Below are 27,099 nucleotides of genomic sequence, written 5' to 3'. Positions count from 1 at the left end.
CCCGCTGTGGCGCTAATGCGTGAGTGGTGTAATAATAGCGTGCACGTTGCGGCAGCGGTGGTGCAGGGATCGGTCATGACAGACCACAACGCCCTCTGACTTGTGACGACCTTAACGCGACCGTCGGCGGCGGGCCGCAAACGCCCTCTAGTTTCCGCCTCGGGCTCTTCCGCCCCGGCCGTCATTTGTGTGCTTTTCTTCTGCTTGCGTTTGTGGCGCATCCGGCGGCGTCGCACGCAGCTGCACGCGTCGGCGGCCTGGTGACAGGGGGCCGAGAAACAACACCACGCCCCAAGGTCTTTCCCGGCGGCCCTCCCCACCCGCGACGCCGCCGCCGCCGCTAACGGGCCACTCGGAGCCCCTGGCGCCCCCCCGGCAGCCAGCGCCGTAGTACCCGGGTGAGTGGATCATCTGCCTACTGCTCACGTGCACCATTGATCCCCGCGGCCGCACGAGCCGCTGGACGTCGCCGCCTGTGCCCGGCCTAGCGTGCGCGCACCCCGCGTGGACGCCGCCAGTAACGCGCCCTGCGCGGAAGCCCGCTTGTCGTACTCGCGCGGACTCTTGGCGGTGCGCGCCGCTCTGTGCGGTTGGTATTTTACTTCCAGCGCGTTTGTTCGTTCGTGCGGCGATAAACGGAAGGCTAGACAAAACTTACTTAATTCGTAGTGCCGCTTCAAATCAGCCGTGACAGCGTGAATACATGTGAAACGAAGAGTGGATAACTTTGTGTCATGTACAGTAGCAAGGATTACTTAGATAACCGGTTAAGTGAGTTCTTTCGTTTTGTGGCCTGTAGAGGCTTAAAAAAATTCACGTCGATGAGCTGTAAGCGAAACGAATACGGCGTCCATTTATACGAACGCATTACTTCCGCTCAGTACAGACGCAGCCGGAAGCCGACTGGAATACGCATTGGGAAGTTGCCAATCCTTTCGTTATTCCATCATTTATTTGAACTGAAAAATGTAAGAACCGTGACTTTGGCTAAATTTCTTTCCACAAATCGAAATATGCGCGTTGAATCGGGAATCGGACGTCCGGAAACGCGTTCCTTTGGATAGAGTTCCAAATATACAGGAGATGCACCCCGTTACAGTATTATTTCGCGCATATAGTTTAGAAATATATTTTTACAACAATTCTACTTCACAAACGGATATAATCGGGAAAACTTACCGATAGACTCACATCATTTTCTGGATGAACCCAACATGTAGTCGAAAAACGCAGGCTCACTTTTGGCACCGTGCGCGCAGGAGGAATCGGCAGGCGCAGAAATTAACTACTTTCTACCCTTGTAAAGACTATGAGAGTAAAGGACAGTGTAGTTTACCAGTTTCTGGCCTATCCAGGTCCGTTCGAGATTAGTGGCATGTGCCCTCTACTTGCGTAACTATCTTATTGCAGGGCGCAAAGGCCTTACCAGCTTGGGGAGCGCGAGAGATGCGATGAGGGCACTGCTATCATCTTAGTCGGCGTTTCAGGTCCCTGAATCCCGTCGAACTCGCTCGCTCACTTCGAGACGTCCTGCTTCGTTTATGACGCTATTTAGTTGATGGTTTACGCAAATAATTGACGTAATTACTGAAACAGTTCCTCGTTTAAATGAAATAAATATATAAACGATGACTGTCGGGGTAGAAATTGTAAAAGGGAATTATTAGCGCTCATATCACAAAAAATAACTGATAATGTTGTTGGTGGAAGGTGGAAACGGTGAATCACACGTAATGTTAAAAAACAAAACAAGATGACGCGTGGCATGTTCCACCACTTTCGCTACACTCCCTGGACGGCTGAACGCTAATCCAGATCAAAAACAGTATTAAATTTTCACTGCTGCCCCGACCGGCTTTGCCGATTTTCCGTTCGGGTACCGTTCGGCGTGATGCGACACCTTGCGTCCGCTGCTCCACACCGGAAAAGGGGCGGGAAAAGGAAAAAAAGAAAGAAATACAGAGTTATCTAAGGTTTTTTTTTGTCTCTCTCTTTTCGGAGTGCTCAGAAACCTCTAACAGTATAGTGTACTTGCAGCCAGACACGGTAGAAAAAGCAAGAATTTACCTTTGCAATTCAACCAACGAGTGTGGTAGCTGCAGCAGTGCATAATTATCCCTTGTGGGCAACTTACTGTAACACCCGCCACGGTGGCTCAGTGGCTAAGGCGTTGCGCTGCTGAGCACGAGGTCGCGGGTTCGATTTCCGGCCGCGGCGGCCGCTTTTCTGATGGAGGCGAAAAGCAAAAACGCCCGTGTGTTCGAGATTTCGGCGCACGATAAAGATCCCCAGGTGGTCAAAATTAATCCGGCGCCCTCCACTACGGCGCGCCTCATCGCCTCCGTTGCGTTGGCGCGTTAAACCCTACAATCAATCAATCAACTTACTGTAACACTCACAAAAGAAACAACTCCTTAGAACTTTGGAGTTATTTTTAAATATATTTCTCATGGTATAACAAAGAAGAAAGAAAGAGAAGAAGCTATATGCCGAAGGAAATTTTCATTTTGTTCATACTTCATTAGGTGGCTCTCACTGCACGCGTTCGACTGTTTATACAATTGCTTTCCAGAGCGCTACATTCACTTTGTGAAGGATCGCACACCGAAGTGAATGCAATAATAGCCTTGAGAGCTTTTGCCATGTTCTGCCAATTTCTGCCAGCCCTGATCAATTTTTTTCAGATCTTTCGGTTTCTTTTATTTTTTTTTTAATCCGTCAATGCAAATGTCAGAAATAGATGTGGATCCTTTACGTAAAAAGGGAGTAAGGTTGCTTTGCACTTCTTACAGAAATTAAGGAAATTACGTGTAAACATAACGAGTCAAACTAAATATTTATGACAGCTTGCCTTCAGGTTTGCAAGGCGTATAAGATATTAATGGAGGTACCAGCGGAATTTTTCATGAGCGTAGTCGACGAGAACAACTTCCGCGTATAGGCGAAACGAGTACTGATCCCGTTTGCGCGAAAGAGCAAGAGGAACGCGACGTTTTCCTCTGACTAACAAGCCTCTACGGGACTTTGAGTGAGCAGGAAGAAGAATAAAAAAGGAGCAAATGCGATACATAGCCCGCCGCCTCCGTTCCCAGCCGGGACATTTGTTCCTCGTTGGCTTCCTCTCCCCGCCGGCCGCTCACGAAGCGAGATCTCTTCGCGGCGCCGCGTTTTTCCCATCGCGTCTCGTTCCGGTCGATCCGACCAAGGACATCTCGCGCCGCCGCACATGATGAGCAGAGGAGTCAATTTTGACACGTCAGTACATTGCTCCTTGTTTGTACCGTACCGTCAACGCAGAGACAAAAAAAAAAAACACTCAATTTATTTCGACGAGGAGTGCTTAAGTAATGCGAAACATATATCGATCACGGGAATCGTTTTCACCAGCATTGATCGGTGATGTTGTTTCTATTTACATATAAATTGAGTCTGTATGGTTTGACTATACTCGGGAACAAGTTAACAACGGCAGTAGCTCATGCACGATATCACTCCGCCGAAGCGACGGACCCGGATGTCAACAGGCGCTCGCGTCTTGAAAGGAGATTTCTATGAATGCGTAATATCATCTGCCTCTTCTCACGTAGTTTGTTTGTCGTCGTTGCAGCACTTTATGGGCATATAAAGTCCAAAAAACCACGGAAACGGCTCGGGCCATGTTCAAAATATTCCCAGTAAAGCACTACTTGCGCCGCGCGGAGTAACAGCCGGCTGCGGTGATGAGGCACAGCGGCAACTTCCGTTGCCGTTCTTAACCTGTACCCGAGTATAGCAGTAGGTTTTACTGCGGGCCTCCCCTGAGCCACTGTTCTGTATAACTCGTACAGAGAACGACGTCGTGCAATACCAGGCAATTGCTAAAAGCGAAATGAATGCTGTTTTCGACCGTGATTCTATGGGCGTTTATAATAAAGCGTACCAAGTTTTGGTGTGGTCCTTGGTTACTTTTAAGCGTGAAACGTGATGTAATCTGTTTTAGAGTAAGTACATTAAATCGAGAGCTACGACCTATTTTCGCAACAATACCCTCTTCCCATCGAATGTCACGTATTAGAAAGCGGCTTTGTGTCCGCAAACCGGAGCTAAATGAACTGCGTTTCCAAACTGCGATGAAAGGCCTTTCTGACGTGCCCGTAAAGTTTAGCAGCGTTGTAGATTATTTTAACCGCCAATCGTCATGCGACGTACCTTGTTTATGCCGGGGATAGCAGACCGAGAATTCGTCTCTTTACCGCAAGAGTACTTTGACGCATTTCGGGAAGCGGTGAGACACGAGAAATGATGGTCGTTCTTAAGCTGTGATTTGAGAAGCGCCAAGAGCGACCAGTTTAAGGATGCGTCACCTAGCTTTGTACATACTAGCTAACAAACATGACGTGATTTTTGCAATGTATTTGCATTTTACGAGACTCGCGGTTTTTTTTTTTTTTTTTTTTTCGCAAGCGCACGCCCACCAAGAAGAGTTCTCATTCACGCCAACAAACCTGGAGAAATTCTCCGAGGAATGTTTCAGGTGTAAAACAAACTTTCAATTAGGTCTACCAGATGGATATTCGGAACGTATAAACAGGGTGCATTGACACCAGACTGTGTCGGCACCACCTCACACCCTGGTCCATTCACAGTGACACCTCGAGGGCGAAACCTTGATAGGAAGGGGGGGGGGGGGGGGGTACTTGCCGTGCGAAGGCGGTGTTTGCGTTGGCCGTCTCCGTCGCATTTTATGAGATGCTGTCCCTCGAGTACCTGACGCCTCCCATATTCGCGATGTTGAACGTATTTGACGTTAGTGCGTCCGTTTTATATGAGAACGCCAATGACCTCTCCCTGGAAAAGGCGTCGACCGCATGAAATGCAATGAAGCTTCCGTGCTAACAATCCAGCAGGCAAGAAAGTGAACAAGCTGGCACTACTGCCACATCACTTGCTGCTCCCATCTATTCTTTCCCAACCATGTAGTGTGGATGTGCTATATCGGGTATGTTAACACGAGTCTGGGACAGTTTGTTCTTCCTTTTCTGTGACAACCGATTACCCCTTTTATTCTCGACGCCAGATGCATTACTCTCAACATCTATCCAAAACGAGTGGGAAAAGGAAAAAATGTTCCCGGAAAAAATGGTCCCAGTGCAAATCTAGGAAAAATGGTCCCATGCTCGGGTCGACGTGTTTCCTTTCAACTTAGTAAGATCTGAACTCTTCTTGCGGTTTCGATTTTCACCCTTCGCGTTTTATCTAAAGGGTTGAGAAATAGATGGGAGGCTTTAATATTATTCATTCATGGGCTAGAAATGAACGCATCTGGAGGCTAAAACCTAACAAAGCAAATTCAATAGACAGACATGCGGACGGACGGACGGTTTTATGGATGGATGAATGGACGGATGTGTGTACAGATGGATGGATGGATGGATGGTAGGGCTGAGCATCGATTAAAAATTTTAATCTAGTTAATCGGCAGGCAATTATCGAATAATTGATTGGTTTATCAGTTGTTGTGGAGTACAGAAAGAATAAAAAATAATACTACGTTTCCAGTTACAAGCCCCCTTTCTTGATGTAAGGTAATCAACACGGAGGCATTGAAATCGTATACATTCCCGCATTTTAAAGCAATATCGTGTGTGTGTGTGTGTGTGTGTGTGTGTGTGTGTGTGTGTGTGTGTGTGTGTGTGTGTGTGTGTGTGTGTGTGTGTCCGTCCGTCCGCCCGTCCGTCCGTCCGTCCGTCCGTCCGTCCGTATAGGCTAACAGACCTTTGCGTGGTACAGACGTGGCGCGAACGCACCTTTAACTGTCGCCATTTCTCGAATAGCGAGGTCGTAGCCTCTCGTCTTCGACTACATGCGGTTGCGGTTCTAACCATGGTATTACAAAATGGGTTGTTGCTATGTAAGGCGGTGCCCTCAAACATGCTTACGCAAAGTTTTGGGGGACTTGATAACTGGTCTACTCGCGTCAGTTGAGGTCAACCGATTAACTGGTTAAAGAATTTATTCGCGAACAACGCATTAATCGATTAATCGGTAGGTTAATCGATCAATCACCCACCCCTAAGGATGGGTGACATGGACAGTAGCCCGAACAACAGGCATCCGAGACTCGAGCTACCAGAGTTTAAATAACATGACATAAAGGGACAACACAAACTTGGTTGTAGGTATGTTGTTCATGCCATGTTTTCTGTTTAAAACACAAAATCCGGTCGGAACAGAGAGAAGACGTACACCGGTACTCTCCCCGAACGCGTTTTGTGCTACCAATTTTTCCGGGACCAATATTTCCGACACAACTTTTTCCTACCTTGGCTTTGGGACCATTTTTTCTGGCACCATTTCTACCGGAACTGTTTTTTTCCGGGACCATTTCTTTTTCAGGGCACGTACGTTTGTGTGGGAATGGGCAGTTTACTCTTGGTGATATTACAGGACACTTCAGATCCATCCGACAAAGGACTGTTCTTTTTGCTGTTGTCGTTGCTGCTGCTGCTGCCATCATTTGACGCAAAGTGTACAAATCATGATGTTTTATCCCTCCACCCCTAAATTTACCATTACAGCCGGTAACCCACAGTCCTATATTTCGAGAACGGCGTTCACTCGTGGTGTAACTTATCCATCACTTCGTAGCCACGCAGTGATGGTCAACATAAGGTTCCTTCTAGCAATAGTCTTGGCGTACCCTGGTGGCGCCGCTTTATACCCCGCCCGTCCTGTTCGTTCCGGAAACATCATTTGCCCCGTATTCGGCGCTTTTTGTTCTTTATGTGGCATCAGCTTGCGTGTTTGTCTATATAACAGCATTTTGTAGAATTAGTCCTTTGGTGAACAGATTTTCAATGGATGCGGAAGAAGTTCGTTCGTAAGGCATATGCACTCGCGACATCATGGAAGGGCTTCCTATAATCAGAAAACAGAGGCGACGAATGTGTTGCCGTGTAGTGCCCTACACAAGGCAGAAAAAAACACCGGGTAGGTTTCAATCAAGTGCTGCATCACCCGTGCGCAGTAAATGGAGTAATTATGCCTTTCATTAATTTTGTGACCTTATTGTTAAAAGAAGTACCGGAGCACGCGGTTTCCACTCTCTGAAATGCCTGTTAAAGCTAGCCCGCATGCGCAAAAGCTAGGCCTCGAAAATTAGCCCTTCGGCAACACCGGAGCCATTCAGTGCGCCGGCACATCCACTTCTGTGCGCACGGAGACATGAGCGTCATCCTTCCGCGCACTCCCGCGTTGACTTTAAGATTGTAAACAGAAAGTAAACAGAAACGTTTAAGCTAATCTCGTCATAATATTCATTAGAATATGTGTGATACGAACGGAGGCCGTTTTGAAGACCAGGAATTTCAGGACAATAAGCGCTAGGGAAGCTGCACAGCGGCGGAAGCAACTAAGAGGACGTACTTGTGATAAAAAGCGGAGAGGCGAATAGCGCAAGACGGCGGAAACCGGATATAGAGCAAATTTCCTCGAGCGGGTTACTGACAGCGGCGATAAGAGTAGAACGGAAATATTTAATAAAGCTGATTTACATCCCCTACACTATCAGCGACCGCGGGTCCGCTTCACCACAAGGCTCATGAATGACCAATCATAACGATAAACCAGCTAAACGTGGCTCTCGCTGTGACATCACGCAATCGGTGCACGAGATTTTTCATTGCGCGATGCCACAGTGCGGAATACATGTTTTGCTGACATTACGTCTGGCATCGTTATTAAGTTGCTCGTTAGATGTATTAATCGGTCGTTCACGCGCAATGCGTCAAGGCAGACCCGCCGAATATTCGCGGCACATGCCACCGCTCCGATACAAAAGCACGCACTCACTCACCCCTCACTTACTTAATAAATAAATAAATAAATAAATAAATAAATAAATAAATAAATAAATAAATCACTAGTTTATTAACATACCCGGGGACAACCGATAGGTATTCGTACTTGCGCACGGGTGTACGAACAAATGGTCCCGGAACTTATGGTCCCGGAACAAATGGTCCCAGTCACCTCTTCGGGCAAAAAAATTCTATAAAACTTTACGTGGGTTCTCTGTTCAAATTTCTTGTATCTTGCTGGAGTGCAGTTTATAATTTCGTGAGTTTTTTTACATTTTGGTTTTCTTTGTTTTTCCGATTCCGTTAAACCGGTTATCTCAATTTACGCTATTATAACGATTAAACGCAGTGTTCCTGCCAACCATGCATTTTTCAGGTAGTGCAGGGCATTACACGATTGGCCCGTTTGGGGAATTTTTTTGGTCATATTTCCGCCGTTTTTATCCGGCCTTTTTCATTATGTCTTCGTGTTTTTTATACGTTGAATATTGATATTCTTATTTATTACTTCTCTCTCTCTCTCTCTCTCTCTCTCTCTCTCTCTCTCTCTCTCTCTCTCTTCCGTTATTGAACTTTTGTATGTTTTCATTTTTCTGTTTTTGACTTTTTGGTTTATCAAAATATCATTATTTCAATTATCTGTTTTGTCACTATATAACCAATGGATTGCTACTTGCAAACACAGGGCAACAAAGAAGCCACGTGTAAAGCATGTGGCTCCATCCATGATTTACAGAATACGTAGAGGCATGCCTCAGAAAGAAGCGCAACTAGCTTCCTGTGAGCAAGCACTTCACGGGTGAGTGCGTAGTGAGTTCTCTGCCCCCTCTCTCCCCCTCAGAAGTTTTCTGTCACCGCAACTATTTCCACGCACGGCCAGACCCCACGCTCCCTTCCCATTCAAGATAGTTTCCGAGTCCAGCCGGGTTCCAGGAAACGGCACCTGTCGCGGGACGCCGCTAGTAAGTGAGGTTGGTGACAGGCAGAGTCTCGAGACATGCGGACGTCTGATCACGAGCATCGGCTGAGCCACTGGTCAATCCATGGGCTGCCGCGACAGTCAGCACCATGGCCAATTTCTTCTAAAGAGGGCAATGAGCTCCATATCAAGCAAAGAAATATGTTACCGAAGCGAGTACACTTACAGCCACTACATGAGAAAATTATGGCAGCCCGTTATTGTATTCGCTTCAAACACCGGCCGAGGGCTCCCAGTACACGCTGATTTTGATTTAAATGTCTGCCACCGGTTTGCCGGGTATTCGGAATAACAAAAAAGGCGAGCAAAGGAAGCACGCGAGGACGTACATGTGCGACAAAAAATTTGTATACCGCATTTCATTCAAGTAAATTCAGCCTTAGCAAATATATTATATATCAACAGATGCAAAATACATTGTGCACAAATACAAACATATAAACATAAATACATTGACCCCTTTCATTTCCTCATTCAGGCGCCCATGCATAGGTGCAGTAGTGGTGGGACCATTTGTTCCGGGACCATTAGTTCCGGCACCATTTGTTCCGGCACCATTTATTCCGCGACGGGAGTTGTTCATACCAGGACTACTGGTTAATCTTGACTGCATCGTTGACGTCCTTCACCAAGGTGCAAGAGCCCGTGACAAGATATATAAATATATTGAGAGGCCGAGGTTCACTTGAGAGACCGGTGTTCGGGCGACCTTTTATTCGGGGCCTTTGAGCGAAGAACGAGAGAGTACACGCCATGATGATGAGTATGTACAGGGTGAGGACGAAGGGCTGGGGAACGTCCGCTAATGTTAATGAATATTATGTATTGATAAAGTGGAAGCAATGAAGGCAGTCCGGAGTTACCAAAAGCGGATACGCCAACCGGCACCGGTAGATTGACCAAGGATGCTCCATATATATATATATATATATATATATATATATCAGCCTATTTATGAAGTAGCTATAACTGGTTTAACTTATGTATGTTCAGAAGTCATCTTCGTCATCTACTGCTTTGATGCTACGCGAAGCCCGCTTACATTGCCTTTCTCACCCCGGAAGGTAAGTTCCTGTGCTGCCTTCCAGCTCCCCAAAACTTGGCTATCACTTAACTGCGAGGTGAAGTGCAGCGAGCGATCATCGAAACAACTAAGTAGCGAAGAAATGGTGCTATGACACGGAACACAGTAGTGGCAATGCGGAAAACATCGGTATCGAAGTTGTATCCTTTTTCATTTAATTGATTGATTGATTGTAGGGTTTCACGCGCCGACGCAACGCAGGCGATGAGGCGCGCCGTAGTGGAGGGCTCCGGATTAATTTTGACCACCTGGGGATCTTTAACGTGCGCCGAAATCTCGTACACACGGGCGTTTTTGCTTTTCGCCTCCATCAGAAAAGCGGCCGCCGCGGCCGGGAATCGAACCCGCGACCTCGTGCTCAGCAGCGCAACGCCTTAGCCACTGAGCCACCGCGGCGGGTTTTTCATTTAATTGCGTTGATTGATTGACTGTGGGGTCTATCGCGCCGAATTAAGCTACACCACCTGGGCTATGAGGCGCGCCGCATTTGGGGGCTGAAGATTAATTTTGGTCGCATGAAAACCTTTAACGTGCGCCGAAATCTATTTTATTGTGTCAGTGTTAAGTCTTCATATGTCGATTTAAAACCGTTGCATCTGTTAATTAATATGCCCGAAATTGTCTAAACAGGCCTAAAGAAGTCACGAGAAAAATTATCTGATAGCGCCATTGTATTCTTTTTTTATTTTTTGCGAGTTTTCAAATGACCGGCTACCATTTATGCACAAAAAGTGGCCAGATTACATCAAAATGCGGTAAGTCGATCTCTAAAATCCGCTCAAATAGTAGCACCGTGTCCACCGTGTCCGTGCAGGCGATCTACTCCAAGACAATAAAATCCTACCTGTTCGTAAGTTATTTTTTATATCATACCCCTTCCTCTGTTTCAATTGCGAAATACACAGCTACAGTTTGAGTTTATTGTTTCAGTGTTCTTACGAAACAATAATGTGACCAGATTTGCAACGAACCTTAACTTTTTTCTACCCGCGTCGCGCACAAATTATGGAAAAATGACCTCTGCCTTTGCGGCTATTTCTTTAAGGAATGACATGCCTCTTTCTGTTAAATCGATGTCTACTTTGTCATCATTCAAAAAGTCGCTTAAAAGTTTTCTGTTAAATTATTAGCTGCCTGTTTATGGGCTTTTGGGGGGCTTTGGGTTTTTGGGTTATGCAATTTAGATAATTGTATTTTGATTGACAATGTCCGCCGTTAAAGTAGATGTGATTTTTTTTTCGTTTTTTTTCTCTTATTTCCTTCTTTGTGTTGATTTTCATTGCCTGTTGTGTCACTTGGCTTATAATGATTACTCACCCCACTATTTTGCATAATTGATTGCCATTCACTGTATTACATGTTGCTTGTTTACTTAATCTAATTTATTGATTGTTGTAATTCATCGAGGGTCCCGTTACGGTTTTTAACTTTGGGACCCTCGTCTGTATAATACTATTACTGTACTACTTTTTTGGAATGAATATTAAACTGAAACTACAACTGAAACAGAAATTATTTGGCACAGGTCTTGGCTTTGGACTGTAAAAATCGGCACTTCATAAAGCACTTTCTTGCGCTGCTGCGCAACATCCACGGTGTCCGTCAGGACAGGCTGTGGCAATGGGCGGCATCGGAGGTTCATTTACGTGCACCGCATTGTTAGCACAATAGTAGTGGACGCATCAAGCAAGCCCGTGGAAAGTAACTCGCCTTATCGTCTACCGGTCGGAAATTTGTCACTCACACGGCAAGGACCACTTGCACAAATATTTGAAAATCGCTTCCCTTTAGCGATCATTTCTATTAGACCCTCGAGTAATTGTTGGTTGGAGTTCCGCCTCGCACGCCAACTGGAGGTTGGGGTGGCTTTGCGGTCTTCCGGGTAGCCGATCTCCTCATTGCAGACAAATGGGGCCTCGAAGACGAAGTTGAAGTACGCCAGGAATATTTATGTACACTTATTTACATTTGTACATTACAGTCAAAAGCGGGAAACATTGGGACTGACTTCCTCGGCAAAGCCGATGGTGCACGCACCGCACCGTAAATCAGAACGGCCGGCCGGACTCTCGCGCTCCGTTTTTAGAACACGGAGAGTCCAGCCCACATGCAGAAAACATCCAATCATGACACCCCACCAATATGATGGACACGTACACTCGCTCCCTCTATGTGGCAAGAGCGCACAGAAATATACAAGACGAAAATACCCCTCTCCCCCCGTGGGGTACTCTTTGACCTGTCCTCCTCGCATTCCCCACCAGGCCGTCGCCCTCATCGGCTGCGTGTTTCTCGGAAAATGAAGGGTGCGGACAGGCCGGCGGGACGTGGTCCCTTGGCCTCCTGAACGGGTTGCCGCGGGCAGCCGACACCACTGCCTGCGATGAGTCACGCATTCCCACGTGCGAGCGGCTCACGCGCGTCCCTCCCGGTTTCCGTGCGCCGCGAGAAATTCCCGGGGGTCTGGTTGCCATCCTGCCCGGGTGAACGGCCTTCCCGATTCTGTGCGGAACCGTCGACATCTTTACACGCCCCCCCTAAAATTCTCCAAGGGGTCCCACGACTTCCTTTGAGAATAAACCCAACCAAAGAATCGACGGTTGACCGTACATGCCCTGGGGAGGGATAACGCGTACTGGGGCGCGCTTGCCCAATTACGGCGCGCCGGCGCTGAAAACACTTTGTAGCGAGAACAAAACAAAAACAAATACGCCATGCTACATAGGCGCCTTATTACTGCGTGCAGACGCGCAACAACACTCGTGTAGCGCGAACAAAACAAAAACAAATATGCCATGCTACATAGGCGCCTTATTACTGCGTGCAGACGCGCAACAACACTCGTGTAGCGCGAACAAAACGCGCCAAACACGCACTTGAGGGAAACACTGTAACTTCAGTTCTACACATGCATACACCCTACACTGTTGCACTCCTACGCGCACCGTGCACATGTTGAGTCTGCTGCAGTTGCGTCCCATGGAAGTGTCACTGCACTTGTCTTCTAGGAATCGTGTCCTCTCCACCCTTCTCCCCGTCGCGACCACCGCTGTCTGTTTCCCAGTTCTGGTTCGACAACCTAGACAGTGCGTCGGCGTTACCGTGTGCGTTCCCTTTTCGGTGCTGAACCACCACATTGTATCGCTGCAAAGCGAGCGCCCAGCGCGTTAGCTTTGCTCCCTGTGGCACGTTCAGGGTGAGAAAGGAGAGGGGGTTGTGGTCCGACACCACCGTAACCTGGGCGCCAAACAGCCAGAGGTCGAACTTTCCCAGCCCCCAGATCACCGCGAATGCTTCTCTCTCGATGGTTGACCATCGCGCCTGCGTTGGAGAGAATCTGTGACTCGCGAACGCGATCGGTCGCTCGGAGCCATCCGCAGCACGCTGTGAGAGACAGGCTCCCGCCGCAACCGCTGAGGCGTCCGTGTGCAGCCAAAACGGCTTGTCGATATCTGGCGTACCGAGCGCTGTGGCTTCGCAGAGTGCCGCCTTGAGTCTCTGAAAGGCTCTTTCAGCTTCGGCTGGCCACGGAATTTTGCTAGGAATCTTTTTCCCTGTCAGCTCCGTCAACGGCGCTGCCACCTCCGCGTAGTTAGGCACGTATCCTCGGTAATAACCGCACAGCCCGAGCACACTACGGAGCTCTTTCTTGGTTTCTGGTGCTTTCAGCCCCCTAATTGCGGACAATTTGTCAGGGTCGGGCGCGTGGTTCCCCGAGCCTACTACGTGTCCCAAGTACCGGATGGACCCTCTTGCCACTTGGCACTTCTCGAGCTTTACTTTCAAGTTCGCTCTCTGCAACGCCGCGAAGACGGCATGCAAGTGTCGCACGTGATCGGTCAGCGTTTCGCTGAACACCGCAATGTCGTCAAGGTACGCGCACGCGTAGGCAGAGTGCGGGAGTAGGAGCTCGTTCATGGCTCGTTGAAATGTCTGAGCTGCGTTTTTTAGCCCAAACGGCATCACCCTCCACGCAAACTGCCCCCGGTGGCAGACAAAAGCGGTGAGGAGCTGAGCTGATCGCGCTAGCGGCACCTGCCAATACCCTCTCCTAAGGTCGAGTAGAGTGATGTAATTCGCACTTCCTACGCTCATGACGAGCTCTTGCTGCAATGCCATTGGGTAAGCGTCGGCCACTGTCCCCGCATTGAGCTTCCTGAAGTCTACACACATTCTTATCGACCCGTCCTTTTTGGTGACGCATACAACCGGGTGAGCATGGGGGCTTTCGCAGGGGTATATAAGATCCATATCGAGCAGCTCGTCCACCTGCTTGCCCACTTCGCCTTTCAAGCTTGCGGGTGTTCGGTACGGGTAGCCCGACTTGGGGGGAAGCCCTCCTCCAGGAGAATCCTGTGCTCCGCTACTTTAGCTACCCCTAGCCTGTCATGGAATAGGCCTCGGTGTTCTCTGAACACTTTGCGAATTAGGCTGCGCTCTTCCGGCTTCAGGTGAGCCGTCATGTCCTCTGGGAGGATCGATACCGCCTCTCGTGTCGGCCTAGGTCTAGGTACATATTCTATTTCCCCGAACGCCCGGTCCTCATCGAAGATCACCCCGACCGTCATTGCTCGCCTCTGATACGACCGCAGCTTGCTGGCGTGAACCAGCTTCCTACCTCCTTCTGGTATCTCCACGAAGTATGAGTGTTCGCGAAACTTTCCGACAACACTTCCCGGCCCCTTCCACTGTGGAAACATCTTTCCTGGGCGCTGATCGTCAAACACCAGTACACTGTCGCCTATCTCAAAGGCTTTGCTCTTCGCCCTTCGGTTGTGCTGGGTCGCGTACGCGTTCTGCTGCTTTGAGCTTATCAACTCTGCTACCTCCGCCGCATGCTCCAAACGCGCCTTCAGTTCTTGCATATACTGTGATGGGGACGGTCCCAGTGTCGCTGGTACACTCATCTGCCCTTCCCAGCCGCGCTTTAACACGGCTAACGGGCCGGTTGGCTCACGCCCATACAACATTTGGAACGGCGCTATTCCTGTCGTGTCGTGCGGCACTTCGCGGTACGCCCATAAAAGGAACGGTACAAATTTGTCCCATTCTCTTCCTTCGTCCTGGATTATATGGTACAGCATGTTTTTGAACGTTCTGTTCCAGCGCTCTACAGCTCCATTGCTCTCGGGGTGACCCGGAGTAGAAAACCTCGGGGAGCAGCCTAACCTCTTCAAAAATTCCTTTGTGAGTTCAGCCGTGAAGTTCGTCCCGCAGTCGGAAGCGACGACCTCGGGTATCCCTGTTCGGCTGAACACCGTCAGGAGGGCGTCACAGGTAGATTTCGCGCTGAGGGAGCGCAAGCACACCACCTCGGGCCAGCGTGTGCACAAGTCGATGATGCACAATGCGTACCGATGCCCCCTCCCTGAGGGTGGATCCAGTGGGCCGATAACGTCGACGTTAACCTGCTCAAACGGATATCGCGGCCTCGCTAAGGGTTCTATCGGCACCCTGTCCGTCTGGCGGCGATCGGACCTCGTCTGACACCCATGGCAGCTGTCGCAATATCTCCGCACATCTCCCTCAATCCCTGGCCAATAAAAGCTGTACTTGATTCGTGCCTTGGTTTTTCTCAACCCAAGGTGGCCTCCCCAGTTTGACTCATGGGCTAACTTAAGGACCTCCTCCCGCCGGGACTCGGGGAGCACCAACTGCATTACTGGTTTCCCCAGCAATTTATCCTTGTGGTAGAGTAGCCGATCTACCTCCGTCATGCCTGCTTTCCCGACCCTGGCGTTTTCCCAGCATTCTCGCAAAGTAACATCACTCCGTTGCTCCTTTTTGAAAACTGCCGTAGCACTGCTTTCCCCTGTTACGCTGTCATCTGTTTTCTCCGTGTCATGCAAATCGCTTTCACTCTCTTTCCCGGTGACGATGTGCACTCCAGCGTGGGGCGTTGCGATCTCTTTGACTGGCTCTACGTCCGGTTCGACCGACGCTTGCTCTGCCTGTTCGACCCCCCTGTAGTCTCTGACCTGGCGGTTATCTGTTGCTCCCACGCCTTTCACGTCCCACTCTTCCCTCAGGGACTCCCAGGCTTCTTCTGACAGCAAGCAGTCTGTCTTCGACACTAGTTTGTCGGTCAGGGCGCATACTACTGGCACCGCCTCTCGTATGTCCGAGAAAATGCCCAAGTCACGGTTTATTATAAGGGGCACGACTGCGAGTTTAGCCTGCACTTTCTCGCCAAAAGCTGACACTAACTCAATGGATCCATACGGTTTAATCAAATCCGGAGGAACCATGCTCTCTCGCACGACCGTTATTTCGGCACCTGTGTCCAAAATTGCGTTAATACGCCTATCCTGACACGCCAGCGTTACCGGTCTTAGTTCGCTTTGTGCGGCGACCCCTTCCTGTGTTGCCACACGTGCGGAGAGGCTGTCCCCTTTGGCGTTGGGTGCCGCTCCCCTCGAGTTGTGTGGGCAGTCGGCCTTCTTGTGTCCCATTGAGCCGCACGAGAAGCACCCTCTATACCATTGCCTTGTGTCTGTCCGCTGCGTGCCTCCCGAATCGCGTGTGAGTCGGTCTGGGTCTCTCTTTCCCTCTCGTGTATGCGAGCTCTCCTCCGTTCTCTGCTCGGGCTTTTTCACCGCGCTGTCTTTGCCCCGCGCCTCCTCGAACGTTTGCAGCAGCGCCGCCAATGTTGGCGTTTTCTTCCACCCCTCACCCTCCTGCAAAGTTACGTATCGGAGAGCCTCTTCAGATAGCGTGTTCTTAAGCTGGTCTGCTACTAGCAACTCAACTAGCCCTTCAAACGTGTTGACACCCCTTTCTTCAACGTAGCAATTAAAATAACTCTGCAGGCGAGTTGCGAACGCCCTCCAGCCTTCACTAGGTAGCTTCTTCGAGGTTAGGAACCTCCTTCGATATTCCCCTGCCGAGAGCTTCAACTCCTCTAGCACCACTTTTTTCAGCACTTCATACTCCCTGTGCTGCGATGGTGTCAAGCGCGTTGAAAGGAACCGCACCTTCTCCGCAATCAGAGGGAATACAATTTGGCCCCAGTGTTCCTTCGGCACAGCGTACGCTTCCAGAGTGTGTTCTACTGCCTCGAACCAGACAGGCACTTCTGCTTCTGCCGGAAACTTCGGTAGCGCTCCTGACAACCATTTTGAGTACCGACACAACTCCGCCCGCGCGTCACTTCTCTCCAACACTGCGGCGTTTTGCGCCGCATTTTCTTCTCTCCTACTCGCTCGTAATTTTTCCAGCTCGAGCTCGAGTTCGAGGGCCCGGCGCCTCTCCTCCGCAGCTCTGACCTCCAGTTTTTTCATGTCCATTGCCGTCTGGCTAAACGGCGCTCCAGGCGCGGACAAACTGCCGTCCGACACAACCGTCTCCTCCCCGTCGCCCATTGTTCTCACCTTCCGCCTGTCCGGGTTTAAATGCGCGAACCGCGTGTTCATGCACCCCTTAGTGCCCACCCAGACAGCGATGCTCACGCCAAGGTGAAGAACAAAGAGGACTCACCCTCCGACGAGATGCGACGCGCTGGCTCTTGACTTCCGTTGCTGTCGTTGCCGCCGTCGCCGGTCTCGTTGCCGCCGTTGCCAATGGAGTACGCGGCCGGTCCTTGTGACACGCCGCCCTCCCTCCAAGTGGTGGCTTCCCAGCTGTCACCGCTGACCCAGCAGTGGACTCGTCCCGAATCCGCCGCTGCTCGCCTCTCCGGTGTCTCGAACACCGTCGTCCGACGTCGTAGCCGGTGACCGCTGTGCTGAATCCGCTGACTCCCTTTTCATTCCTTCCTTGCTCGTCGTTGCTCTTAGTCTACTCCTCCGCTACCCGTCCTGCCGACTGCGCCAGTAATTGTTGGTTGGAGTTCCGCCTCGCACGCCAACTGGAGGTTGGGGTGGCTTTGCGGTCTTCCGGGTAGCCGATCTCCTCATTGCAGACAAATGGGGCCTCGAAGACGAAGTTGAAGTACGCCAGGAATATTTATGTACACTTATTTACATTTGTACATTACAGTCAAAAGCGGGAAACATTGGGACTGACTTCCTCGGCAAAGCCGATGGTGCACGCACCGCACCGTAAATCAGAACGGCCGGCCGGACTCTCGCGCTCCGTTTTTAGAACACGGAGAGTCCAGCCCACATGCAGAAAACATCCAATCATGACACCCCACCAATATGATGGACACGTACACTCGCTCCCTCTATGTGGCAAGAGCGCACAGAAATATACAAGACGAAAATACCCCTCTCCCCCCGTGGGGTACTCTTTGACCTGTCCTCCTCGCATTCCCCACCAGGCCGTCGCCCTCATCGGCTGCGTGTTTCTCGGAAAATGAAGGGTGCGGACAGGCCGGCGGGACGTGGTCCCTTGGCCTCCTGAACGGGTTGCCGCGGGCAGCCGACACCACTGCCTGCGATGAGTCACGCATTCCCACGTGCGAGCGGCTCACGCGCGTCCCTCCCGGTTTCCGTGCGCCGCGAGAAATTCCCGGGGGTCTGGTTGCCATCCTGCCCGGGTGAACGGCCTTCCCGATTCTGTGCGGAACCGTCGACATCTTTACACCTCGCTTCTGCAAAGGTTTACCTCACTGAAGCTGGCTATTGGCGTAATGTATTCTAGACTAGCGAATGCGATATTTCTTTGAAGGCAACGCCGCTAGGCTCGTGTCCCTATAGGGTTTGGATTTTATTGGGGAGGCACTTCTGCCTTAGCTTCCTGGACTTCCCCCGTGAGATCAAGCCATGGCAATGGCGTCCCCGTTATTAAGGATCCAGGGGAACAGCTGGCGCCGCAGCGGGAAGGGGGACGGGGGTATGTGCTTGCCTGACGTTAGGCCTAACACTACGCTTTGATGTCTGACGTCATTCAAAGGGTACCCGCAGCTCGGCGTACAATAAGTTTGACGTTTTTGGCAGGTCGCGGCTAAATGTTAGGTCGGCCAAACGTCGATCTTGAACCTACACCTAACAAGGTCGATAGAGTGGCGAAGTTTTCTATTAGTACCAGTGACGGAAAGGGAAAATGATGATGATGACGCTTTCGAACCTACATCGTAGGCCCAGATGTCCTCTGCAAGTCGAGTCAAGCTTGCCGACAGCAGCCCGTACTTGCAGAGGTGTATAGGACAACGCTTTATAATCCGGCAAATCAGCTGAATCATTTCAGTCCTTTTTTTATAATCAAAACACTAGGAGGTTCGACCACAAGAAATCTTTTCGCGTAGCGAAGGGTAACATACCCACAAAGTAGCGTACATCCGCGATGGTGTATTGGGCAACGCTTTTTAAGCAAGAATGTATACATATATGCTGCTTTGGCATGATTTTGGGGGGTTGGCGCAACTAAACGGTCCGTCATTTTTTTTTCTTCGGGTTTGTCTCTCATTGACGCTTCGGGGTTATTTTTTGTGTACGTGCGGCGTGCGCAAATGTACGTGCGTGTGTGTTTGTGTGTTGGCCAAATGTTGGAAATCAAATATCTAGGTGGGATCGGTTGCGAGGAAATATATATATATTTCCTCGCAACAGATCGCACCTAGATATTCGATATATATATATATATATATATAAGAAAACTTTGAACAAGGTAGAAACCACGATTGTTGCCAATGTTTCAGCAAAGAGACTTGCCTTCGTCCCGGCAACCACTCGCCTGGCTAGCACGCTTTATATAGGGCACTTCCTTCTCTTCTCTCACCTGGAGACCTACCCCTATATAAAGCGTGCCAGCCAGGCGAGTGGTTGCCGGGACGAAGGCAAGTCTCTTTGCTGAAACGTTGGCAACAATCGTGGTTTCTACCTCGTTCTAAGTTTTCTTTTCTTGTGTTTTGTGTTCTCCACCATCTTCCAAGTTTTATTGCTCCCTATATATATATATATATATATATATATATATATATATATATATATATATATATATATATATGTTATTGGTTTATGTAATATGTAATGTTCTAGTCTACTCGTCACGGTGGGGGAGTACAAAGCATGTTCTTTTCTTTTTTGCACGCTAACATGTTCGTCTTTCCGTCGTGGAAGTTTTGCAACAACGCTGAAGTACAAAAATGTCCGTTTGCCGAATTTCGGCGCATATTATGTTCTAAATTAATCCGCAACGTGCAAGTACTACACGGCGCCTATAGTTGCAGGTAGTTTTGAATTTTTGTTGCATTAAGCCCGATTTTTAATGTGTTATTCTTTGTACTCCAACGCAAGCGTAGAGGTGGGTGTGCAGATCTGAGCCCGTGGAAAGAAAGCTTTTGCAGTATCTGACAATTCGGCAGTTACTACAAAATTTTCGTTAGTTCAAATCGAAAATGGTTGGCTAACTGTTAAACCAATAGCGGCTCCAATTATCTAGTAGAAGCATGTTTTCCCCGGATAGCATAAATGGTTTGAGGGCACGGGACCTAGGTCGTCTCCCAGTCAACCCAACTGGTAAACGAAAGTCGGCCCTGAGAGCCTACAGCCGCATAGGCGTGGACGGTGACTTCACTTGTCCCTGAACTGGGTGACCAATGAACGCTCGCCCTGCCGGGTGACCTAACTTCCCGCGGATGGCTGATAAGACAAGGTGTTCAATCCACTGCACCCACTATAAATGTAGTAGTGCTGTTGCACCTCGTCAAGTGACAACTTTTCCCACTGACAAAGGACTGTGGCGCAATGAGGCGGCTATTTTGCTGCACCCTTGCCGCGAACTGATTGTTTGGGATAGGTTGTTCGTGTCCCACCCAAGTTCTTGCACCACCAAGGTGGAGCTACACCGGGGATATAAGGCCCACCGTATGGCTAAGGATTGATTCGGACCTCCTATGAGTCTTAAACACGCGCCCAAATGTCCTCACACAACAGTCTTCGTCGTTCGCTTCCGTCAGAAAAAACGTGGACCCCGCGGCCGGTAATCGAACTCGCGACCGCGTACTAACTACAGTGCAATGCCCTTGCCACCGAGCCACCGCGGCGGGTCAGCATTGAGCATACAAATTTTAAAAACAGACGCCGAACACGTGTCGACGTTTTCTTGCCGCCTGCCATATGGCTGAGCTGCATCTAATCTCAGCTCTAATACCACCGCTGTATCTTATCTCCCGTCCGCACGGCTAGGTGGAGTGGTGGGCTTGTCTGCGAAGGTCACATCTGGAATCATTTCTGTAGCTCCGTCAGCGATTTTGCCGCCTGATAGTTCTCCGCAATCGGTTTCGGCTGCTGCAGGAGAATCGACTCTAAGAGCTCCCACCAAGTATGACTATGCCATGCGACTCAGGCGGAACTTTCTTTATAAAGACGCTTCTCTTCCGGGGTAGAGAGAGAGAGAGAGAGAGAGAGAGAGATTTTTAATCAAAAGAGAGGAAATGTCTCTGTCGGAGAGCTTCAATGGAGTCTGGGTGCCTCCGTCCAGGGTGTTGCTCTCAGTGTAAGATCGGTTGAGTATGTTCCAATATGCTACTGCCCATAGCCCCGTTTACATTGACCCGACGAGGGCGCGTTGAGTCGAAATAAACAGGTTTTTTGGACTCGACCCCCCATGTATAAGCGGACGGGGTGGGTCAGAGAGCCGTCGCGGCGAGTCCAGTCAACTCGGAGGCAGGGGGTGGGTTAGCTCTCTCGTCGGGCTGAGTCGGCGGGCCGCGGGGAGCAGAATACCGTATCTGCGCGGTTCTAACGCGCCCCCAATCGTAACGCGCGGGTAACCTCGCGCAGGAAAATTCGAAGAAAAAAAAATGTGACACTGACGTTACTGCGCAGATGGAAAAGACATGACACCACGTACCTGGAAGAGAGATTTTATTTGGCGTATGCAGCTCTGGAAGCCAATAATGAATTGTGCTTCACAAGGTTGCTTATCCAGCTGCTGCTGGAAATAAAGTTATAGCGGGGAACACTGAAGCTGCCTGCGATTTCAAGTGCCTTGATCTTCATAATTCTAAGCGTTAGGGGCTAAGCAGAAGCACAAAAAAAAATGTGCAACAGCTGACCAGGGTATGCGGCATGCCATTGAGGCTTCAGTGCGCCGAAATTCCCTCACGTGGTGTTGACAGATTTTTTTTATTGGATTGAGTTGTATTTTGCGGGTACTTAGTGTCCGTTGCGCATGGGAATGCTGCTTGCCGCTTTAAAGCCTATTTCGGTTTTGAGCCCGATTGTAACGCGCACACAAATATTAAGCTACCTTTTAGCAAAAGAGGGTGAGCGTTAGAATCGTGAAAATACGGTAGCCCCTCTTCCGCGAACCCCGCCGCTCCCCTCACCTCGATTCTTTGGACGGGGTTCATATAAACTCGGACGCGTCGAGGTAAGCTGAACCCGCCACTCAACTCACCCCGCCCCCGTCGCGTCCATGTACACGGGGCTCATGAGTTGTTGGCTCCTGCCGCGTCTGTGTAGGCCTGCAGTTGGTTCAGCTCCCTCTTCGGTTTCTTATTAAAGTAATTTGGTCTCATGGATCTTCTTTCTGTGTGCCGGATTGGATCCATATTATTCGGTATGGGGGCCACCTTGAATTTTTGCCAGTCTCGTGCCGGGGTATAGACATCCTGCTTTCGTCGATCTGGCGAGATAACTCACGCGTTTCAGCAGGCACTGCGGACGTTTCCGGTTCGAGGGTGGAGAGCGCGTGCGGCTCGCTTTGAGGTGTCGCATGTTTCGAACTGAAATCGTTTGTAGCGGAAGCGTTACAAGCGAGTAATTCTCGCACTAAGCGCCTCAAATAAAAAAGCACTCGGGATACTTCTGTCGGGATAGTCCTGTCCACTTCTTTCTTATTGTGTCCCTGTTAGTAAGCGCTGTTCCCCAAGATCCTTCAGGCTCTTGGGGGACGCTTCCTGGGGTTGCCGTCACTGATATTATGATGGACAAGTAGCCAAAGCTATTCAGACACCAGTCCAATCCGACAAGGCATCATTTTTTTCCATGTACGCAAATTCTAACGATTGTGATAGTGCCTTTATTTGAAAGCAGTTCCTTATTCCCGGCGAAGCGTACAGGCTGTACGATTTGAGTCAAGTCATGTGCTTAGCACCGTCATTCGGCGAAATTTTCTTGTTGGCTGCATGGATCGGTTACTCGAGTGTACTGACGTGAAGCTGAACCACGGGGTTGTCTTAGAATGGATGCAAAGGTATCATTTTATAGTCGAGTCGTGCTCTTCTAAGCCTCGATATTCGCTGAACCAACTCCCTCTATAGCAATGATCGATGGTGAAGGGGCAAAAGATCATAGAACATTCCCCGAACCTGTACATAATCCCACCGCCGTTTCTCTTCCACTTGGGCAACAATCACAAATGGAAATAAAACACATGCTTTCAATAATATGGGGAAGATTGACATCCGGGTCTTATGGACGGCTTCCAATTTTTTCTTACTGCATGGTAATATGATGACCAAAACAATAGCATCAAAAATAGCGGAATAATAGTTATTAGGCCCTTTCATAATGACAGAAGGGCATAAAATTACCTAAAAAAACAGCAACTTCCTCCTCGGGCATCGTACATTACTGCGTGGAGGATCAATGTGGCAAAACAGAATTGAATTGCAGATAATTGCGCGACTTGTGGCTGTGTAGTGCAGAGCGTTTATCAGATGACCGCAGGGGAGGTATATTGGTAATCCATTTTCTATAGTCACTCCGCTCCACCATCTATTAATTGCTTTCTAGTGTGATTCAGCTTTTTTCTGGCTTCCTGCAGTAAGCATCCAATTGCCCAAAAATTCGTGATTTCGAGAGCCGAGGAAACTGGAGAGCCCCAGTGAGAAGTGGTTCTCGCCAGGAGCCTCTTATGAGCTTGAACTTAGTCCCGCTCACTATTCCGCACCTTCATCCCCCGGTTAAGGACGAGGGGGAGGACACAATGAAGGTGGCTGTTACGGTGCGTCATGATGTGCGTATACATGCAGGGAAAAGACTTCTTTTGAGTTGGGATAGGCCATGTTCTCAGGCGAAACCCTCCTCCTAGGGAACGCATTAGCTCTGCGACCTACCTATGTGGCCTCAGCTGCTGTGTCACTTCCGTGATTCGCAAAGACGGAGTTTTCGCCTGAGCTATAATTGAAACCTAAATTGGTATGACTACATGACATAGATTATGCATGGGCCACCATGGTTCATTTCACATGCTGCGGAAGCTACACAGCTTGAGGCTTCGAGGATATAGTTGACGCCAAACTCCCCGTAACACCCCGCAGAGGCCGGTTGAAGAAAAGTGACTGTGAGTGCTCTGGAGGACATTACCGTCCTCCTGTTGTGCAGGCGGAACCGCCTCGGCACGCAGTCCTCCATGAGACGTCCTAGTCAGTTAGACCCCGGTTAGCTGAGAATTGTGCAGCCTCCACAGTGCTGCATGCAGCTCGTGAAATGATATACAGACACATGCGTATTCACATCCTCATTATACGCACGCAGCGGCTTCGCAGATTTCGCCAGTGCCTGAGAGTCGTTTAAACTCCCCTCATTCACAGCCGATTGGGACTTTGTTCGTCAGGTAGGTTATTTGGCGGAACGTCGTCAACAACACGAACCCGCAAGTTATACGTGACTAAGTGCGAAAGGATATGAGGTAAACCTTTCCACTGTGCACTTTTTCCCTGGTGTGCCGGAAACAGCGGTGAGCTTATGCGCGGTTCCGGGAAAGTTAGGCTGGATTTGTACAGTGAGCCCTTGTCTAGACATCACGGTTGGTAATTCTGGTGTGCTGAAGCGAAGCAGCCCAACGGAAATGTATTGGTGTGTAACAAGGCGGACAATCGCTAATTGCAAGTAGCGCGTAAGGAAGGAGGTTTAGCGGAGTGACAACAAGGCTGCAGTGAACAGCCGGGACGGGCGCTTCTCCTAACTCGTTAATTTCGAAATCTGCTGGCATATATAGTAAGTATACGCCAGTAAGTGTGTATACAGTTGAACCTCGTTAAGGAACGTATGGTCCCGGAACAAATGGTCCCAACTCGAAAGTAGGAACGAATGGTCCCGGAACTTATTGTCCAGGAACAAATGGTCCCAGGCGCCTCTTCAGGCAAAATGATTCTATAAAACTCACGTGGGTTCTCTGTTCAAATTTGTTGTATCTTGCTGGAGTGCAGTTTATAATTTCTTTAGTTCTTAATTTTTTTTCTTTGTTTTTGAGATTCCGTTAAACCGGTTATCTCAATTCACGCTATTGTAACGATTAAACGCGGTATTTCTGCCAACCATGCATTTTTGTGCTAGTTCAGGGCATCACACGATTGGCCCGTTTGGGGAATTTTTTTATTCGTATTTCCGTCGTTTTTCTCCGGCCTTTTTTTTTTTTGTCTTCGCGTTTTTTATACGTTCAAGACGAATATTCTTATTTATTACTCCTCTCTCTCTCTTCCGTTATTGGATTTTTGTAGTGTTCTCATTTTCTGTGTTTTCGACTTTTTGGTTTATCAAAATGTCGTTATTTCAATTGTCTGCCTTGTCACTCTACAACCAATCACTGCTAATCGCAAACACAGGGGGAAAAAAGAAGTCACGCGGGAAACATGCGGCTCCATCCATGATTTACAGAATACGTAGAGGCATTCCTCAGAAAGAAGCGCCATTAGTTTCTTGTGGGCAAGCACTTCAAGGGTGTGTACGTAGTTAGTTCTCTGCCCCCTCCCTCCCCCTCGGAAGTTTTCTCAGTCACCGCAACTATTTCACGCACGGTCATGCTTAACGCAACCTTCCCGCTTGAAAAGATAGTTTGTGAGTCGGGCCGCGTTCCAGGAAGCCGCACCTGTCGCGGAACGCCGCTAGTAAGCGAGGTTGGTGACAGGCACAGTCTCGAGACATGCGGACGTCTGATCGCAAGCATCAGCTGAGCCACTGGTCAAGCCAGGCTGTCGCGACAGTCAGCACCATGACCAATTTCTTCTAAAGAGGGCATTGAGGGCCATCTCAAGCAAAGAAATATGCTGCCGAAGCAAGTGCACTGATGGGCCACTACATGAGAAAATTATGGCAGCCCGTTATTGTATTCGCTTCAAACACCTGCCGAGGGCTGCCCAGTACACGCTGATTTTGATTTAAATGTCTGCCACTGGTTTGCCTGGTATTCGGAATATCAAAAAAAGGCTAGCAAAGGAAGCACGCGAGGACGTACATGCCCGGCAAAAAATTTGTATACCGCATTTCACTCAAGTAAATTCAGCCTTAGCAAATTATATAAACAGATGCAAAATACATTGTGCACAAATACAAACATATACACATAAATACATTGACCCCTTTCCTTCCCTCATACAGGCGCTCATGAATGCGAGCAGTAGTGGTGGCACCATTTCTCCCTAGTTTGAAGTTGGGACCATTTGTTCCGGAACCACTTGTTCCGGGACCATTTGTTCCGGGACCATTAGTTTCGGGACCATTTATTCCGCGACCGAGATTGAACTAGTGGGGCTCCCTTTGGTTGGCGGTACAGCGCACGCTACCAGCATTAGAAACACATGCGCGATAAAGTAGACGGTATTGCACGTCCTTCGGAGTGCACTTTCAATAATTACGTGCTGCGAAAGTACGGCATACGCAATGGTACGGCATATGCAACGAAGAGAGGCCGCGTGGTTTATGCCAGCTACTTCAGTGTACACGGAGCAAGCGCGCGGTTACGGGTTTGGGAAGCTACGGAGAGTAGTGTCGCGTTGAACTTTGGCCTTGGGCTTCGAATGTCATGAAATGTAGCCTGCTCGGACGGGCAATATTGTTCGAATTACCCATGGCATGCGTTTCAGGTACGAATTAGCCAGTTTTCCCCCCACTCAAATACACGTCACTTTACCGGGACAAATAAACCAGTTCGAATTGTCCGCTGTTTCGAATTATGTGACTTCGACTTAACAAGGGTCAACTGTATATATTACGCACACACACTCATCCCCCCCCCCCCCAACGCGCGCGCACGCACGCACGCACGCACACACACACACGCGCGCGCACGCTCAGGCAATATCATTACATAAATGTGGTCGTAACCCACATTAAAAACATTATTCTTTGTAGAGAGCTCATTGACACACATCCGCATCTTCGCTTGGTTCGAAACGCTTCTGTAATGTCCCGTGTCAGGACATCTGAGCTTTCTTTCTCAATTTTTTTTTTGTTTTGTTTTTCCAACTGGGCTGCACAATGTCAGTCTTTGACCAGGGTCAGTCAGTGACCCCGCCCCGCTTCTTGTCGACAGGGCATGTTCTCGTAGGCGGTCAGTCACACATCGACCGGTTTAGCCCACGCAAA

General features: G+C 49.3%; 1 protein-coding gene across 1 annotated transcript in view; it reads left to right on the top strand.

Moving 5' to 3' along the window:
• The first annotated feature begins 206 nt into the window (after positions 1-206).
• The window catches only part of Stumps (DBB domain-containing protein stumps), a 144,225-nt gene continuing 117,332 nt past the window's right edge, over positions 207-27,099 (top strand). The window contains exon 1 of the mRNA XM_077679589.1: positions 207-398. The gene's annotated coding sequence lies outside the window, so the exon portion shown is untranslated. The remainder of the gene's footprint in view (positions 399-27,099) is intronic.

This window comes from Haemaphysalis longicornis, unplaced genomic scaffold, assembly GCF_048455015.1.
Source record: "Haemaphysalis longicornis isolate Haplotype H1 unplaced genomic scaffold, Haemaphysalis longicornis Haplotype H1 scaffold_1, whole genome shotgun sequence".
NCBI lineage: Eukaryota > Metazoa > Arthropoda > Arachnida > Ixodida > Ixodidae > Haemaphysalis > Haemaphysalis longicornis.
Note: the sequence above shows the minus strand (reverse complement) of the source record. Positions and strands in the feature narration are given on the sequence as shown.